Consider the following 19904-nt stretch of genomic DNA (forward strand, 5'->3'; position numbering starts at 1 on the left):
ACCTTGCGGTTAGGACTTCAGTATATGAATTTGGGGAGGACACAATTCAGTCCATAACAGGGTTGATTGATGCTTTGAGGATTAAATTAAATGAGACCAAAGAAGTGAAGGCATTTGATTCTTAGTAGATGTTCAATAAATGCTAGTTAAATCTAAACAAGTCGTTTTTGAAGTACCCATTGTTTCTAATGTTATCTAATGTAATGTTAGCCAGAAAAATTTGGTGTTGAAGGTAAACTTTAAATAAGAAACATGTACTTTCTATAGGGATACACAACCACAATCTTGTAATAAAGTAATTCAAGCTCTTGCTGTCTTTGAGATTCAGCAGTAATCAAGGAGAAGTTACTTCCCTTCGATATCCATGTGATTGTATTGTTCAAGATCAAAAAAATTTTCTTTTTGGGAATGCTGAGTATTTTAAACATTTAGTAATTGGAATTAAATTCATTCAAGTTTTTATATCTAAACTAGAGCCAAACTTTTAAGTTTGATTGCTTGACTCAGAAATCCAATGGGGCACCTGGGTGGCTCGGTCAGTTAAGCGTCCGACTTCGGCTCAGGTCATGATCTCATGGTCCGTGAGTTCAAGCCCCGTGTCGGGCTCTGTGCTGACAGCTCGGAGCCTGGAGCCTGTTTCGGATTCTGTGTCTCCCTCTCTCTCTGCCCCTCCCCTGTTCATGCTCTGCCTCTCTCTGTCTCAAAAATAAATAAACATTAAAAAAAAATTAAAAAAAAAAATCCAAAATGTGGGGGGCCTGGGTGGCTCAGTCGGTTAAGCGTCTGACTTCGGCTCAGGTCATGATCTCACAGTTCGTCAGTTCAAGCCCCGCGTCGGGCTCTGTGCTGACAGCTCAGAGCCTGGAGCCTGCTTCACATTCTGTGTTTCCCTCTCTCTCTGCCCCTTCCCTGCTCATGCTCTGTCTCTGTCTCAAAAATAAATAAACATTTAAAAATAAAATTTAAAAAATGTTTAAAAAAAAAAGAAATCCAAAATATGTATAAATGTGTATGCATATGTAAATGTGTATGTATGTATGTATACATACAGTAAAACTTTAAAATCAGAAAAGTACTCTGGTAGTGTGAATACATTAATACATCAATAAATACTACATTAATAAATATATTATTAATGTAATTAATACATAAAAATACCTGAACCATTTAGGCAGTGAAGAGAAAAGATAAGGACCTCCCCAATACCCTAGTCTTTGAATTATTTTTCTTAAAAACTATCAGCCCAGGGGCGCCTGGGTGGCTCAGTCGGTTGAGCATCCGACTTCGGTTCAGGTCATGATCTCGCAGTCTGTGAGTTCAAGCCCTGCATCGGGCTCTGTGCTGACAGCTCAGAGCTTGGAGCCTGCTTCAGATTCTGTGTCTCCCTCTCTCTCTGCCCGTTCCCTGCTCATGCTCTGTCTCTCTCTGTCTCAAAAATAAATAAAAACATTTTTTTTTCAACGTTTATTTATTTTTGGGACAGAGAGAGACAGAGCATGAACGGGGGAGGGGCAGAGAGAGAGGGAGACACAGAATCCGAAACAGGCTCCAGGCTCTGAGCCATCAGCCCAGAGCCCGACGCGGGGCTCGAACTCACGGAGCGCGAGATCGTGACCTGGCTGAAGTCGGACGCTTAACCGACTGCGCCACCCAGGCGCCCCAATAAAAACATTTTAAAAAATTTAAAAAACCTATCAGCCCAGTTTTTTTATGACTTTTAGCTATGAAGTGTCCATTTGATAAACAGCATCACATTTGCTAATAGAAAAATACAGATATTAGTTGAATAAATAAATTTGATCTAAGATTTTGAATGAAAGAGGGCAGAAAATCAAATCATTTACAGAACCTGCAACCTGAAACAAGCATTTCACTTATTTGTTTCCTGTTTGGAATATGTTGTTTAAGATGAAGGAACCTACATTCAAAGTAGGTTGTTACAGCCCAACGTGATAAGAAAAACATTGTAAATATCTAGAGTTTAGGGGAAAAGGCGGGGGGGGGGATGGAATTATTTTCTAGTATCCATAATCATGGGGGCAGTGGAAAGAAAATTCCAATGAATCTTGGGAATGAGGAAAGGATGAGGAAAGAAAATACTAAGACATTCAAATTGCTGGGGTAGGTAGGGACTTGGTGAGCAACTTTTCTGGAAACATTATGAAATAGACTAGCACATTAAAAACATCTTCAGGTAAAACATTTAAAATTCATTCTATTGGATAATATTCTTCTCTAGATATATATACAACTTAATATTGTAAGAATGTAGCCATATAAAACTTAAAAAAAAATCCTCATCTCCTATTTCCATTTCCCTTTTGTCTTCACCATCAGTAACTTCATTCCCCCCACCCCCCCCCCCCCGCAAAGAAAAATCAGGTATCCCGTTGTTCAGAGGAGGTACCTGGCAAATAAACTGAAAGTTTGTTTCTAGTTTTCACCTTCCAAAATCCTAAACCCTCAGGAGAAGGATGATGCATTTCAAATATGAAGAAGTGGGAAATTAAAGATGATGGGTTTCCTCACCTCAACTCCTACTTGGTATAGAAAAACATTCCTGGGTTAGGTGGACAGAAAAATTGCAGGAAAACAAGTATAAGAAAAAAGAGACCCCACCTGTCACCATTTAGCTTAACTATTAATACTGAGAACTGAGGTCATCTGTGTTTTAAATTTTCACTCCAAGAAATTCTTTCCCAAGAAGGTAACTATATGAACCAATAAATAATGTCAGTGTTTCCTTCAGGAACTTTGTTACAATAAATTTATCTGAAAAAATAGTTGGCTCATCTGAGTAAATAGCCCCTTCCTAAAACTGTAGGGGGGAAAAGTGTGCTCTCATGGAGAACTATGCATCGTTTAGAGCACATCCTTCTAGGTTATGTGATTCTGGTTACAGGGAGGTTCTGTGTCTTTCATTGCCTGTGAGTAATTTCATAATTCTATAAATTCTAGATAACTGATAGCAATGCAAAATAATTCTTGTCCATATACCTGCAAATAAATTGTCCAACAAATGTCTAGCAGAGGTGCCATTGTGTTCGACTAAAGAGATGCATTTCATCTTCCCTAATTCTTTAAGCATGCTTTATATTTTGATCTAAGAGGCAAATGACTTCTTTCAAGACAATACTCATAGATAAATGGCATTTTGAAGATAATATTTAACTTGATATTAATCTCTGTTATATTTAGCAAAAAGGAAAAAGTTCTTTTTTTATATACAGCCTTGGATATTGTTGTATTAAATCTTAAATGATTGTTACATTTTTTTCTCAAATGACTGTTACTATGATAAACTATTTTTCCAGAAAACCACTTGTGAAATGCATTATTGATGGCTGGCAATGTGTTCATTTCTTTGTTAACAGAAACGCCATCCTTTTGAACTGCTCCTAAAATCATATGATTAGAAGTTTCAGTTCAATATCAGAATTCAATAAAAAAATATATTATTCTTCTAATGGTAGATGATGACAGTGGTAGCAAATTTAATGAAAAATAAATAGCTAAATACAGATTTATTCATTTATACATTTTTATTCCCTGTATATTTTATTCATTTTGGCAAGTAATGTACTATATTTTTCAGTGACTTGACCATCACTTACCTTAAAAATATGTTTAACGGTGCCTGAGTGGCTCAGTCAGTTAGTGTCTGACTCTTGGTTTCAGCTCAGATCATGATCTCACAGTCTAGAAGATTAAGCCCTGTGTCAGGCTCTGTACTGCCCCTCTCCTCCGCTTGGGATTCTCTCTCTCCCTTTCTCTGCCCCTCCCCTGCTTGTGCTATCTCTCTCAAAATAAATAAATAAACTTTTAAAAATATCTATAATTTTAATGTATAGACATTGTGATCTCAAAATTATCTGTACAAACATATTTTTGATTAGTTACACATTCCTGAATTTGTTAAGATGTATAAGAGACAATTAAACTTCAAATAAACAGTTTTACTAGAAATTTTACTATTAAAATTAAATTAAAATTTTAAAAAAATGCTGTTTAAATCAATAATCCCACAATTCCAGGGTGTCTGGGTGGCTCAGTTGGCTAAGCATCCGACTCTTGATTTTGGCTCAGGTCATGTTCTCATAGTTTGTCAGTTCGGGACCTGCATCAGGCTCTGCACTGACAGTGTAGAGCCTACTTGGGATTCTCTCTCTGTCCCTCTCTTTGTTTCTCCCCCACTTGTGCTCTCTCTCTTAAAATAAATAAATAACTTAAAAATTTTTTAAAAACATAATAATCCCACAATTTCTAGTCTATTACTCACATCATAATAGCTATGACATTTACAATACAATTATAGATTTTTAAATATTATAACTGTACTGAACAGAGACAATTATGTTTTGTAGAAAATGAATTGTTAGGCATATTTTTAATTAAAAAAATTATTTTAGAGGGAGAGAGAGAGAGAGCACACAAGCGGGGGAGAGTGGAGAGAGGGGCAGAGGAAGAGAGAGAGAGAATCATAAGCAGGCTTCATGCTCAGTACAGAGCCTGACATAGAGCTCAATCCCACAAACCATTGAGATCACAACCTGAGCTGAAATGAAGAGTCAGATGCTTAACCAACTGAGCCATCAAGGTATCCCTGTTAGGTATTTTAAACTGATGCTTATCAGTAACAATTTACTTGCTAAAAAGTGATCCTTTTTTTTTTTTAAAGAGAAACTACCTTGAGATTTAATGTATACACCCTTCAAATCATTAATGAAGCATATTTATAGAACATAAAATTCACCCACTGTAAGTGTAAAGTTGTATGAGTTTGGGTAACTATATCAAGATGTGCAACCACCACTGGAATCAAGTTTTAGAACACTTTAATCACCCCCAATATTCTCCTATGGCCCTTTGCAGTAAATCATCCTTCATCCCCAGCCACAAGGCAAATACTGACGTGCTTTCTGCTGTAATATTTCTGCATTTTCCAGAATTTTGTATTCATATTTCTTACTTATTTGAGTCTAATTTATTTTACTTGCCCTTACATTTTTGAGATTCCTCCACATTGTTTTATATACCAATTGTTTATTCTCTTTTGTTAGCTAAGTTGTAGTCTATTGAATACATAAGCCATATTTTTTAATATATTAACCAGTTGATGGATAGTTGAGTTGTTTCCATTGTTTGTTTATTATAGACAATGCTGCTGTGAATATTTGTGTGCAAATCTTTGTGTGGATATATATTTTCATTTCTCTTAGGTAAATACCTAGGAATGGAGTTGCTGGGTCTTACAGCAGGGTTTGTTTTTTTTTTAGGATACTGACAAACTTTTCTAGCAGCTGCACCACTTTATATTTCTACCAGCAATGTAAAAGAGTTCCACTTGTACACATCTTTACCAACACTTGGCATTTCAGTCTTTTTTTTTAAGATTTTATTTTTAGGTAATCTCATTGACCAACATGGGGCTCAAACTCACAACCCCGAGATCAAGAGTCAGATGTCCTACCAACTGAGCTGGTCAGATGCCTCGACATTTCAGTCTTTTTAATTTAAGGTATTCTAATAGATGTGTAGTAATATCTCATTGTGGTTTTAATTTGTATTTCCCTAATTACTAATGAGGTTGAGCATCTTTTTGTTACATACCTATACAGATATTTTTCCTAACTCTTAAAGTTGAGTCTTATCAAAATATCTTACTATTGAATTGTAAAAGGTTTTAATCATATCTGTATACAAGCAAAAGATTTTAATTTTTTTGAAGTCCATTTTTCAGTTTTTTCATTTATGGTTCACATTTTTGTGCCTTATCCCAAGGTCACAAAGACATTTTCCTACGCTTTGTTCCATAAGATGTATGTGGTTTTGCCCTTAAATTTAGGTCTATGATCCATTTTAAATTAGTTTAGGTATATAGTATAAAGAAAGATCAAAGTTCATTTCTTTTCCATATGGATATTCAGTTATTATAAAAACCTTTCTTGAAAAGACAATTCTTTTCCTATCGAATTTCCTTGACACCTTTACTGAAAATCAATTGACCAATAAGTGTAGGTCCATTTCCGGATTCTCAGTTCTGTTCCATTGATCTATCTGTCCATCCTTGTGAATCCCTTCATTTTTAATCCTGCAGAACAGCATAATATTTAGAGAAAAATAATCATTTTCAATACCTTCCACTGAAGCATACACTTTATCAAAATTTAAATACCATAATAGCCAGACCAGGATGATTAATCTTTCTAAAAAATGTATTCTTTATTACACAGTTTAAAATAAAAGTGGTAATTAGACCATTTTAGATTTTTTTTACTGGGACTAGAAAAAATTTGAAGGAAAAGCCTATTGCTTGAGGTACTAAACTATTATTAACTACTGTGTTGCTTATTATATTCATTAAGAATAATAATTTTCGGGGCACCTGGGTGGCTCAGTTGGTTGAGCAATCGACTTCAGCTCAGGTCATGATCTCATGGTCTGTGAGTTCGAGCCCCGTGTCGGACTCTGTGCTGACAGCTCAGAGCCTGGAGCCTGCTTCTGATTCTGTGTCTCCCTCTCTCTCTGCCCCTCCCCCACTCATGCTCTGTCTCTCTCTGTCTCAGAAATAAACATTAAAAAAATTTAAAAAAAAAAGAAGAATTTTCAAATTTAAAAGGGTTAAATAAACATGACTATGAAACAGTTGAAGCATAGTAAGGACACACATTGTTCCCTTAAACTTGTTCAAGACTTTTTTTTTGCAATGAATATTAAATTTCATTTATTTTTAATATCCTAAAATCATATTCAGTATTTTCTTTGGGTATATGAATTTTATAATTATAAATCCATATGCTAATAATTTACATTCTTCTCTCCTCCTTAAATCCTCATACACATTCACTTATGTTGTCATAGACAACAATGCACTTGTATTCCTTAATATCTATAAAATACTGGAGTATTGTCAAATTTCACTTTGACAGATTTGAAGCCATTTTGACACTTTTGAAGCTACTTTTTAAAAATTCAAATCCAAGTTAGTTAACATATGGTGTAACAATGATTTCAGGAATAGAATTTAGTGATTCATCACTTACTTATAACACCCAGTGCTCATCCCTACAAGTGTCCTCCTTAATGCCTCTCACCTCTTTAGCCCTTCTCCCCACCCAACACCCTGCTGGCAACCCTCAGGTTGTTCTCTGTATGTAAGAGTGTCTTATGGTTTGTCTGCCTCTCTGTTTTTATATTGTTTTTGCTTCCCTTCCCTTATGTTCATCTGTTTTGTATCTTAAATTCCACATATGAGTGAAATCAGATATTTGTCTTTCTCTGACTGATTTATTTTACTTAGCATAATACACTCTAGTTCCATCTATGTTGTTGCAAATGACAAGATTTCATTCTTTCGAATGCTGAGTAATATTCCAGTGTGTGTGTGTGTGTGTGTGTACACCACATCTTCTTTATCCACTCATCTGTCAGTGGACATTTGGGCTCTTTCCATACTATTGTTGATAGTGCTGCTATAAACATTGGGGTGCATGGGTCCCTTCGAAACAGCATACCTGTATCCCTTGGATAAATACTTACTAGTGCAATTGTTGGGTCGTGGGGTAGTTCTATTTTTAATTTTTTGAGGGACCTCCATACTGTTTTCCAGAGTGGCTGCACCAGTTTGCATTCCCACCAGCGGGGCAAAAGTGTTCCTCTTTCTCCACATCCTTGCCAACATCTGTCATTGTCTGAATTATTAATTTTAGCCATTCTGACAGGTGGGAGGTGGTATCTCATTGTGATTTTGATTTGTATTTCCCTAATGATGAGTGACGTTGAGCATTTTTCATGTGTCTGTTAGCCGTCTGGATGTCTTCTTTAGAAAAGTAAGACTTTTTTTTTTTTAAGATTTTATTTCTTGGGGCACCTGGGTGGCTCAGTCGGTTAAGCGTCCGACTTCGGCTCAGGCCATGATCTCACAGTTTGTGAGTTCAAGCCCCGCGTCGGGCTCTGTGCTGACAGCTCAGAGCCTGGAGCCTGCTTCACATTCTGTGTCTCCCTCTCTCTCTCTGCCCCTTCCCTGCTCATGCTCTGTCTCTCTCTGTCTCAAAAAAAATAAACATTAAAAAAAAAGATTTTATTTCTTAAGTAATCTCTGCACCCAAAGTGGGCCTTGAACTCACAACTCTGAGAGAGTTGCACACTCTCGGAGATCTTGGAGGGCTCAGCGGACTGAGCATCTGATCTTGATTTCAGCTCAGATCATGATCATGATCCCACAGTTCGTGGGATCAAGCCCCACATTGGGCTCCATGCTGGGTGTAGAGCCTGCTTTGGATTTTCTCTCTCTGCCCCTCCCCCACTCAAACGTGTGCACACACACTCTCCCTCTCTCTCAAAATAAATAAACTTAAAAAACAAACAAACACACACACACACACACAAAAAAACAGATCTCCTGACCAAGCCAGCCAGGCACCCAAACTGGTTCAAGTCTTTAACCACAGATGAATTACATCCATGGATATAAAACAATACTAGATGATGTAATGAATCATTGTCAGTAATTTTGAGAAATGGAGAACACAAGAATTGCCAGAAGACTGAAGATGCACAGATGTTTCCATTTTCAAAACATAAAAAAATAGATTCCAGAAACAAAATGCTAATGAGCATGATATTGAAAGCTGGAAAAATTATAGAACAGATGAAGCATATAGTTTATCCACATTTTTTCAAGTAATCACTACAAAATAAAATAGGTTTTACACCAGCCTAAGTTATTTAAATTGCACACTGAAAATGGCTAACACGGATCCTGAATTATTGTAAACAGGTAGTAAATATCTTTTTTAAAATAAAGCAACAGTTGGGGTGCCTGGGTGGCTCAGTTGGTTGAGTGCCTGACTTCGGCTCAGGTCATGATCTTGCAGTTTGTGGGTTGGAGCCCGTGTCAGGCTCTGTGCTGACAGCTCGGAGCCTGGAGCCTGCTTCCGATTCTGTGTCTCGCTCTCTCTCTTCCCCTCCCCTGCTCACGCTCTGTCTCTTTCTGTCTCAAAAATAAATAAAACATTAAAAAAATTTTTAATAAAATAAAATAAAGCAACACTAAACCTTTTCTGATAACTCATATAATGGAAAGAAATGAAGTAAAAAAACAAACAGAACCTAAGAAAAATTATTTTCAAAATATGTGTAATTCTACACTTAAGAAACAGAAAATCTGGAGGTGCCTGGGTGGCTCAATTGGTTAAGCATCTGACTTCAACTCAGGTCATGATCTCATGGTCCGTGAGTTTGAGCCCCGCATCAGGCTCTGTGCTGACGGCTCAGAGCATGGAGCTTGCTTCGGATTCTGTGTTTCCCTCTCTCTCTGCCCCTCCCTGCCTCACGTTCTGTCTCTATCAAAAAATTAATAAACGTTAAAAAAAATTTTAAAAAAACAGAAAATCTGGATGACATGGACTTTCTCAAATTATTGGAATTAATGCTCCCTGCTCTGTGCATGATAGGACTAATGACACTAAGTATAAATGGAGACATACTCATGTGGAAGTTGAATATATGAGTTTGAAGTCCAGGGGTAAAGACAGGGCTAAAAATATGAATTTGGGAATAGTCCACGCATTTGTGGTATTTAAATCCATGAGACTGGAAGAGATCACCTAGAAACTGAGTATGGACAGGGAAGACCAATGACTGAGTCTTGGGACTTTTAGAAATATAAGCAAAATTCATTAAATAAGATTGAGGACTGGCAGCCAGTGACGTGAAGGCAAAGACATAAAGAGGGTGGGTCCTGAAAGCTACATAAAGCAAGTGTTTCAAAAGGAAGAAATAACGGACTGTGTCAAATGCTTCTGAGAGACCAGACAAGGACTGAGACCTGAAGCAAAGTGGAAATAGGACAAGAATAGGTTCAGTGGGACAAAGCATAATTGGAATTCAAGATAAAATGGGAAGGGAAGAAAAAGAGACAATATTTTAAATAGTCTTTCTATAGAAAGGAGCAGAAAAAATTAGCATAGGCTAAGGGAATGTATGGCCAAAGAAAGTCTTTTGTTTGTTTTTTAGATTTACATGTTTGCATGCTAATTAATATAGAAAGAAAAAGTGATGATGTAGGAGAAAGATGAAAACATTTCAAAAGAAAACGTTTTGAATGGTAATAGTATCCAGTGCACAAGTTAATAATTTAGCCAAAGTTGGCAACTTGCATGATTCACTCAGACAAGGTAGTGTATATAGGCACAGATATTGTTCGAGTCATAGATTTAGGGGGCTTTCAGGTTCAGAGGGTATTTGGTTTTTTCTGAAAGCAGACATTGAGACAGAATGAGGAACCTAAGGTGACAATTGGAGAGCGAATCCTTTTTTTTTTTTTTAAGTTTATTTATTTTGAGAGAGAGAGAGAGCATGAGTTGGGGAAGGGCAGAGAGAGATGGAGAAAGAGAATCCCAAGCAGGCTCTGCACTGGCAGCACAGAGCCTGATGCAGGGCTCAAACCCATGAACTGTGAGATCATGACCTGAGCAGAAACCAAGAGTCAGATACTCAACCAACTGAGCCACCCAGGTACCCCATGGAGTGACTCCTATGAAAGGAAAAGACACGGGTCAGAGGGGAGCCTTCAGACGTGATGTAGGCTTCTGTGATGCTGTCCTGACAATCTCTGTCAGCCTCACTCTAGAGTCAAGATTGCTCATTAGAGGAGTCCCACCTTGGATGGAAATGGATAGATCCTTGCATACTGTCTTTCTCTATCACTAGCTAGGGGCCACTCGAAAAGCCCATGGCCTCAAGTTGAAAGCTGAAGTGGACACTGAAGTCATTAGTAGCTGGAAGCTATCAGCCAAAGACATCCCTAGAAACTGGGTAACATGTTCTTTCTTGAAGGGGGATCTGAGTGAGTACATGACACAGAATAAGACAATATAGAAATTCTCTTTTGATTACCTTGATCTTTACAGTGAAATAATAAGCAAAGACATGGACTTCAGTGGAAGAAGAAGAGAAGGAGTGTTGCAGTTTTGTGGAAAGAAGAGGAAGCATGAAATAGTTGAAGAGCGGAACTATGAATATGCAGGAATTAGTAAGCAGCACTGACGATCTAGTGGTGTTTGGTGGCTATAAATCTGCTTCAGGAAAAGAAGCAAGAATTATTGAAATAATTGGAGAAAACGTTTAGTATTAGACTTGAATCTGCCAAGTTAAAAAGCCAAATGCCAAGAAAAATAGAAACCAATGATTACACATGCTGTAGAGGCTTTTTTTTTTTAATTTTAAATATTTTTAAGAAGAATTTTAACAATCAAGAAAAACAAGTTATATGTAAAGAAACAAGCATCATTCTGACCTCTTATTTCCCTGAAGAAGCAATGAAACAACATCTAAAGTTAAAAGTTGTGTGCCAGGAAAAATAGAAAACCCAGCATGATCAGTATAAACAGTAAAGCAGATTTGTTATCTCACATATGAATTTCTAAGTTGGCTCTGAGGTTGGCTAATTTAGTGACTCAAGGACCTAGGTTCCTTCCATGATTCTGCTTTGCCAGTCTCTGGGTATCAGTCTTGTCCTGAGTTACTCATCTTCTTGTTGATAAGATGGTCCTGAAGATCCAGGCATTACAAGTACACATGACAATACCAAGCAGAGGAAGAAAGATCTCACTGGCTAGAGTTGTGTCACATGCCTATTCTTAAACCATTCATTTTAAGGAGAATGCGATTGGCTTAGTAAAGTGCACAGCTGGGTGAAGAGTAGATTACAAACAAAACCAGAGTTCTCTTAATAAGGAAAAAGGGGAAACAGCTGTTGGGTAGGCAACCAACAGTGCCTCCTTCATGAGAGAAACAAAACGTTGTAACTTGAAATTAAAAACCCAGTCAACTATCATTTTTTTTAATTTTTTTTAACGTTTATTTATTTTTGAGACAGAGAGAGGCAGAGCATGAATGGGGGAGGGTCAGAGAGAGGGAGACACAGAATCTGAAACAGGCTCCAGGCTCTGAGCTGTCAGCACAGAGCCCGACGCGAGGCTCGAACTCACGGACCGCGAGATCATGACCTGAGCCGAAGTCGGCCGCTTAACTGACTGAGCCACCCAGGCGCCCCTATCATTTTTTTATGAGAGCACACCACCCCATGCCCTTGCTGAAAAATTTTTCTGAAAATATTACAGATGATTGAAAGAAGAGTAAAAACTCAAAAAGGGAAATCATGTTATGAAAGGCTGGCGGTAATTATATAACCTGGTAAAACGAAGCTTAAGTCTAATTATTTGTTTTTAATAAGTATCTCTGCGAATTATATTGAAAAAATGAACACTTAAATTATATTTAAGCTAGGACTTGAAAACAGAAGTGTTTAGATCAGTGAAGAATTGGGGGAAAAAACATTGTGGACAGAAGGAACAATATGTGAGCATTTCCTAAGGCTAGAGTGGAGATAAGCACAAGATAGTTTAGGCAGGAGTCAAATCATGCTAAGGCTTGGAGCCATGTTAAGGATTTGCAGTTTTATTCTAAGTATATTGAAAATCAATGATGTATTTTAAATAGAAGAGTGACATATCTGCTTTATTTTAGGATCCAAAATTACAGATTAGTGTGGGACAAGAATGGAAGTTGAGAGGCTATTATAGACAAGAAATTATGTTGTTTGGACTGGGAAGGAGTGTGAAAATGATGACTAATTGAAAAATTGAAAATATGTGTACAGAGTCAATAGGACAAGCTGATGGAATGCATGTATATGAAGATACGTAGAAACAATTCAAAGTTTTGGCTGTGTGGGTGGTAATGCCATTAACTACAATGAGAACTACTAAAAGTTTAACATGTTACATGTTAACATGGGAAAAGAAGGGGAGAGGGGAACCAAAAGCTCTATTTTGAACATTTTAAGTGTGAGATGCCTGTGAAACATCCAAGTGAAGATGTTAAGTATGTAGTTGAAGTTCAGAATAGCGGCCTGAGCTGAGATATATTTTTGGAAGTCTTGGCACATATATAGGAGATACTTAAAACTACATGAAATGAAGGGTGCCTGAGTGGCTCAGTCAGTTAAGTGTCTGACTCTTGGTTTCTGCTCAGGTTATAATCTCTCAGTTTGTGAGTTCAAGCTCCACATCAAACTTTCAGTGCAGAGCCTGCTTGGGATTTCTCTCTCCTCTCTCTCTCTCTCTTTCTTTCTCTCTCTCAAAAAAAAAAAAAAGGATTAATTAACATAAAAAGAAACTACATGAAATGAAAAAGTATCTAAGGAAAAAAAGGAAAAGAAATCCCAGCATATATATGAGGTTGTATCAAGAAGAAGAAAATAAAAGAGATGAAAAAGGAACAGACGATGAATAAAGAGGAAGACCAAGAAAGCATTGTCATCATAGAAACCAAAAATAAGGACAGAGTATCCAATTGTGTCAAAAACTCAGAAAGTCTAATTAGGTGAGGCTATGCACATTTTTGTTACATATAGCAACATAGACGTTGATGGTCACAAAAGCAGTTTCAAATGAGAGTTGGTGGCAGAGGTGGAACTTCAGGTTACAATGGAACTGAGAATAAAAAGAATGTGAGGGAGTGGAGATAGCTTGTTTTAAACAGCTCTTCTGAGAAGTTTGGCCATGCAGAAGATTGGAGCAATATCTGGAAAGAGATGGGGCTCAAGGTAAGTGTTTTTGGAGACACTAGGGGTGCAGGGCTGGCTCAGTGAGTAGAGCATGCAACTCTTTATCTCGAGGTAGTAAGTTTGAGCCCCATGTTGGGCATAGAGTTTACTTTAAAAAATAAAAATAAAGATGGAAGATACTAGTATATATTCAAATCCTGATAAATGATCTGATAGTGAGAGGTTGAAGATATGAGGGAGATGAGGTTTAATTGAAGGAGTGTCTTCAGAAGGCTTTAAACCCTTAAACAGATTGAGAGAATGGAATCTTGATGTATTCATCCCTCAATATAGTTACAGTAGTCCCGCCTTAGCTGATGTGGATATGTTCCAAGATTCTAGTGGATGCCTGAAACCTAAGATAGAACTGAACCCTATATATCCTGTTTTTCCTATACATATATACCTATAATAAAGTTTAATTTATAAGTTAGGCACAGTAAAAGATTAACAACAATAACCCATAATAGAATAGTTGTAACAGTATACTCTAATAAAAGTTATGTGAATGTGGTCTCTCTCTCAAAATATCTTACTGTACTGCACACACCCTTCTTATGATGATGTGAGATGATAAAATGCCTACATGAAGTGAAGTGAGGTGAATGATGCAGACATTGTGACAGTGTTAGACTGCTTTGGCCTTTTTTTTTTAAGTTTATTTATTTATTTTGAGGGGGGGTGGAGAAGGCACAGAGAGAGAGGCGACAGAGGATCCAAAGCAGGCTATGTGCTGACAGCAGAGAACGCATCGTGGGACTGGAACTCATAAATCAGAAGATCATGACATGAGGCAAAATCAAGAGTCAGACACTTAACCAACTGAGGCACCCCAGTGCCTCTATTGGCCTTCTGATGATATGAGGAGGATCATCTGCTTCAGGACTGCGGTTGACCTAGGGTAACTGAAACCATAGAAAACAAAACTGCAGATAAGGGAAGACTACTGAATTGAGTGCTATATGTCAAGCTCAGTTCTAGGCACCAGTGTTATAAGAATTAAGAAGACAGCCAATACAACTGCCCTCAAAAACTGTGTTTTCTAAAGTGGAAGAAATAAAACATGGAAACAAGTAAACAAATACACAAGATCATTTTGAATACTCATAATTGCTATAAAGTAGTCAACAGTAAGTCCGTGTGCTGAGAGTGAAACCATCCTCTGCAAGCATCCATGTATTATCCATCAGTGGAAACCAAATGGGAACTTCCAAATCATATGCAACCCAGGCAAGACCCCACTTTTCCTTCTCTTAAAACTCAATCTTCACCACTATCTTCATTTCTGGGACTAAAAGAACAAATATCAAACATTCAATCCTAATTTATGCCATTCATCAGAAACCACATGCTCCTGACACATCCTTCACTCTCCAGCCATTAATCCCTATACTGTTCTATACATCACTTTTCCTGATCCCATCTTCCACCCCTCTCCAGGATCCAAAATCTTTCCACTGTTAGTCCCTCTGGAACTCAAAGTCAGTCTTCAGCAAAATCACAATTTCTTTAACATCTTCTTTAAATATTTCTTTTACCTACTTTATCTGAAACCTGTGTCTCCCTTAAGGGCTCTGCTTCTTCTACAGCTCTTTAAACTAGTGGTAGTTTTACCTCCCACAGCCTTAATATCACAGGGCCTGAAGTTGGGGGTAGGTGTTTTTCTTGCCCTTTAATAATGCTTCCAGAACGTTTTCCCTTCCTTCTCTCCTCAAAAACAGTCATCTTTAAATCTGGTACCATCTAGACTACAGCACCTATTACGTATTCTTGTTGAAATTCTCTTCCAATGCCACAATTTACTTGTCTTTGGTCCTTGAATCTTTTAGCTCCTGGATCACTTCATCCTCTCTAATACTTTTCCTGTCACTATTCTTAGGGGTTTTGAGATCCTCACTGATGACCCATCTAACACCTGGCCTCTATTGTTGGTCTCCCCTCCTCAATGACATTGCTCTTCACTTTTTGTTAGCTACTCTCTCCTAAAATCATACTAGATCTTTCATTACCACTAACCCCTACACAATCTCAATTTCAAACATCCCATCCTCCAATCTCCACCTAATTTCTAGAATTGCAATGCCAACGACACTTCAATACCATTGGTATCTATAATCCATTGATTCCACCACTATTTCATTGTCTCTTATGCCCCTCTTGTCTCACTTCTCTCCACTCAGGTGTTATGTGTTGAATTGTGTCCTCCCAAAATGAATTCATTAGGGTGGGTCTTAATCCAATAGGATTGGTGTCCTTACAAAAAGAAAAAATTGGAACACAAAGGGAAGACAACCATTTGAAGATAGAGGTAAAGATTCAAATTATGCTACCACAAGCCAAGGGATACCTGAGGCTATATCAGGGTGGAAGAGGCAAGAAAGGATACATATGGAGGGGAGGAGCCAAGACAGAACAGCATGGAAGTTTTTTGTGTGTCTCGCGTCCATGAAATACAGCCAGACCAACACTAAACCATCCTACACACCTAGAAAACTGGAGGATTAACACAACAATCTGCACAACCTGAACCACAGAATTGAGCAGGTACACGGCGCAGAGAGGTGAACTTGGGGAGCAAAAAGGCACAGGAAGGGAGGTGCTTTTGCGAGTGGAGAGAGGACAGAGACTGGGGGGGGGGAAATATGGGAAAAGCACCCCTCCCCAAAAGCAGCTGGAGAGACAGTGGAAAATTGGAAACAGCCACAGGGACTAAACTAAAAAGGGAAAAGGGAAAATGGAGAAAGGAGAAAGGAGAGGGTTTAAATTCCATTAAGACTGTAAACGAGGGAAGCACAAAGTCTGCAACTCCGCAGCTCGATACCTGGCAGTGCTCTGGTGGGAAGGGGGAATGCCCAGGAACAGAGTGGGGTCCAGGAGGTTCTCAGGCCACACGGGGAAAATCGGTTCCACTGCTGGAAGGACATTTGGTAGAGACTGTTGAAGCCACCTGGTCCCAGCAGACCCCAGAGAACAGCCACATTCACTGGTGCTGGAACAAGGTCATTAGGAGTGAAGCCTGATGCCAGATGTGTGTTGTGATTTTCCATAATCCCTGACGCGCTGCTGCTACACTATCTCACGAACGTTTTCTGGGACGGGCTGGCACGTGGCTGCAGTCTTAGGGCACTGGCAGCAGCAGGGGCCAGCAAGCGTTCCTGGGTGCAGCCGACATTCGGCCATTGCTCATTCGGCCGTCGCTTGGTGAGATCCTCCTGCAGAGGGGCAGAATGGGTCAAAGACGCAGTCCTTCAGAAGTAAGGGGCTGGGGAAAACAGCCGGAAGTGAGACAAAACTTGGGTGAGAGGTACTGCCTGGGGCCTGGTCACAGACAGTGGAAAAGCAGGGAGTGGATGAGAGCTGGAGATGGAGGACCGGTGCGTGATTGCTGATCCGGGAGAACAGACGGGGTGGCTGGGTCACGCCATTTTTCACCGCCCCCGCGCATGCACATGCACAGTGGAGAGCACCGCAACAATCCACCCCAGCAGGCTAGCAGCGCCATCTAGAGGAGAGTGGAGCCGTTACACTGAGCCCCGCCTGGGCCAACTTAGCTCTTCAAGAACACAAGTCTCACTGCCGGCTTAATTTATGAACTATAAAGAGCTACATAGACTGACTTCTAGGGGAAAACGAAGCAATTTCAGTCCTACTTCAATCTGTTAGGAGGTTCACCTATCAATTTTTTTTTCTCTTTTTTCCTTTTTCTCTTTTACAATTCTTTTTCTTGAATACAGAAAGAGAAAAAACTCATTTTCAATTTTTGTTAAAAATATGTCTTTAATTTTTATTACTATATTTTTACTTTTGTGTAAATTTTTTCAAATTCTACTTCTGTCATTTTATTTTAGTCTACTTCAGTGTACTCACCTTTTCAAATGTTCAAACAATTTCCTTTCTTTCTTTTTTTTTTTTCTCTTTTTAATTTCTTTTCTTTTTCTTGAATGCAGAAAGGGAAAAACTTCATTTTTACTTTCAATTTCTTTAAAAAATATTTTTATTTAATTTTTATTACTATATTTTTTGCTTTTAGGTAAATTTTTTCAAATTCTGTCTTACGCCCATCATTTTATTTCAGTCTACTACAGAGTATTCACTTTTCAAATTTTCAAACGATTTCTTTTTTTGTCTTTTTCTTTTTTCATCTTTTTATTCTTTTTCATTTTTCTTTTTTCTTAAATACAAAAAACTAAAAAATTCATATCTTTTTAATTTTTATTAAAAATATTTTTCTATAATTTTTTCTACTATATTCTCTACTTTTGTGTATTTTAGTCTACTTTAGTGTATTCATTTTTTTCAAATCCTCAGTTTTCTTTTCTTTTTTTATCTCTCCCCCCTTTTTTTGTTTGTTTCTCTAGTCTGTCACACCACTTTCTACACCCAACCAAAACACACCTAGGATCTAGCATCATCTATTCTATTTTTGTGTGTGTGTGTGTGTAATTTTTAATTTTAATATTTTTTTAATTTTAATTTTTTTAATTTCAATTTTTCTACCTCATTAATTCCTTTTCTCCCTTAAAAATGACAAAACAACGGAATTCACCCCAAAAGAAAGAGCACGAAGAAATGACAGCCAGGGATTTAACCAACACAGACAAGCAAGATGTCTGAACCAAAATTTAGAATCACGATAATAAGAATACTAGCTGGAGTCGAAAATAGATTAGAATCCCTTCCTACAGAGATAAAAGAAGTAAAAAATAGCCAGAATGAAATTAAAAATGCTATAACTGAGCTGCAATCACAGATGGATGCAGCGGCGGCAAGGATGGACGAGGCAGAACAGAGAATCAGCGATATAGAGGACAAACTTATAGAGAATAACAAAGCAGAAAAAAGAGGGAGATTAAGGCAAAAGAGCATTATTTAAGAAATTAGAGAAATCAGTGACTCATTAAAAAGGAACAACATCAGAATCATAGGGGTCCCAGAGGAGGAAGAGAGAGAAATAGGGGTAGAAGGGTTATGTGAGCAAATCATAGTGGAAAACTTTCCTAACCTGGGGAAAGACACAGACATCAAAATCCAGGAAGCACAGAGGACCCCCATTAGATTCAACAAAACCGACCATCAACAAGCCATATCATAGTCAAATTCACAAAATATTCAGTCAAGGAGAGAATCATGAAAGCAGCAAGGGAAAAACAGTCCCTAACCTACAAGGGAAGAAAGATCAGGTTTGCAGCAGACCTATCCACAGAAACTTGGCAGGCCAGAAAGGAGTGGCAAGATATATTCAATGTGCTGAATCAGAAAAATATGCAGCCAAGAATTCTTTATCCAGCAAAGCTGTTATTCAAAATAGAAGGAGAGATAAAAAGTCTCCCAAACAAAAATTAAAGGAGTTTGTGACCACAAAACCAGCCCTGCAAGAAATTTTAAGGGGGATATGTATATATATATCAAAAGCAATAAAGATTAGAAAGGACCAGAGACCACCAGAAACTCCAAGATGCTCTACAAGCATCATAATGGCAATAAATTCATATCTTTCCATACTCACTCTAAACGTCAATGCACTCAGTGCTCCAATCAAAAGACATAGGGTAACAGAATGGATAAGAAAACAAGATCCACCTACATGCTGTTTACAAGAGACCCACTTTACACCTAAAGACGCCTTCAGATTGAAAATAAGGGGATGGAGTGCCATCTATCATGCTAATGGTCAACAAAAGAAAGCCGTAGTAGCCATACTTATATCAGACAATCTAGACTTTAAAATAAAGACTGTATCAAGAGATGCAGAAGGGCATTATATCATAATCAAGGGGGTCTATCCACCAAGAAGACCTAACAATTGTAAACATTTATGCGCCAAATGTGAGAGCACCCAAATATATAAATCAATCAATCATAAACATAAAGAAACTCATCGATAGTAATACCATAATAGGCGACTTCAACATCCCACTCACAGCAATGGACAGATCATCTAATCAAAAAACCAACAAGGAAACAATGGCTGTGAATGACACCCAGGACCAGATGGACTTAACAGATATATTCAGAACATTTCATCGTAAAGCAGCAGAATATACATTCTTCTCCAGTGCACATGAAACGTTCTCCAGAATAGACCACATAATGGGACACAAATCAGCCCTATGTAAGTACAAAAAGATCGAGATCATACCGTGCATATTTTCAGAACACAAGGCTATGAAACTCGAAATCAACCACAAGAAAAAATCTGGAAAGGTAACAAATACTTGGAGACTGAAGAACATCCCACTAAAAAGTGAATGGGCTAACCAAGAAGTTAAAGAGGAAATTAAAAAGTATATGG

The sequence above is a fragment of the Lynx rufus genome, unplaced genomic scaffold (genome assembly GCF_022079265.1).
Source record: "Lynx rufus isolate CCGP_SWC_20201006 ecotype Redwood Valley unplaced genomic scaffold, mLynRuf1.p SCAF_7, whole genome shotgun sequence".
In the NCBI taxonomy this organism is placed as follows: Eukaryota; Metazoa; Chordata; class Mammalia; order Carnivora; family Felidae; genus Lynx; species Lynx rufus.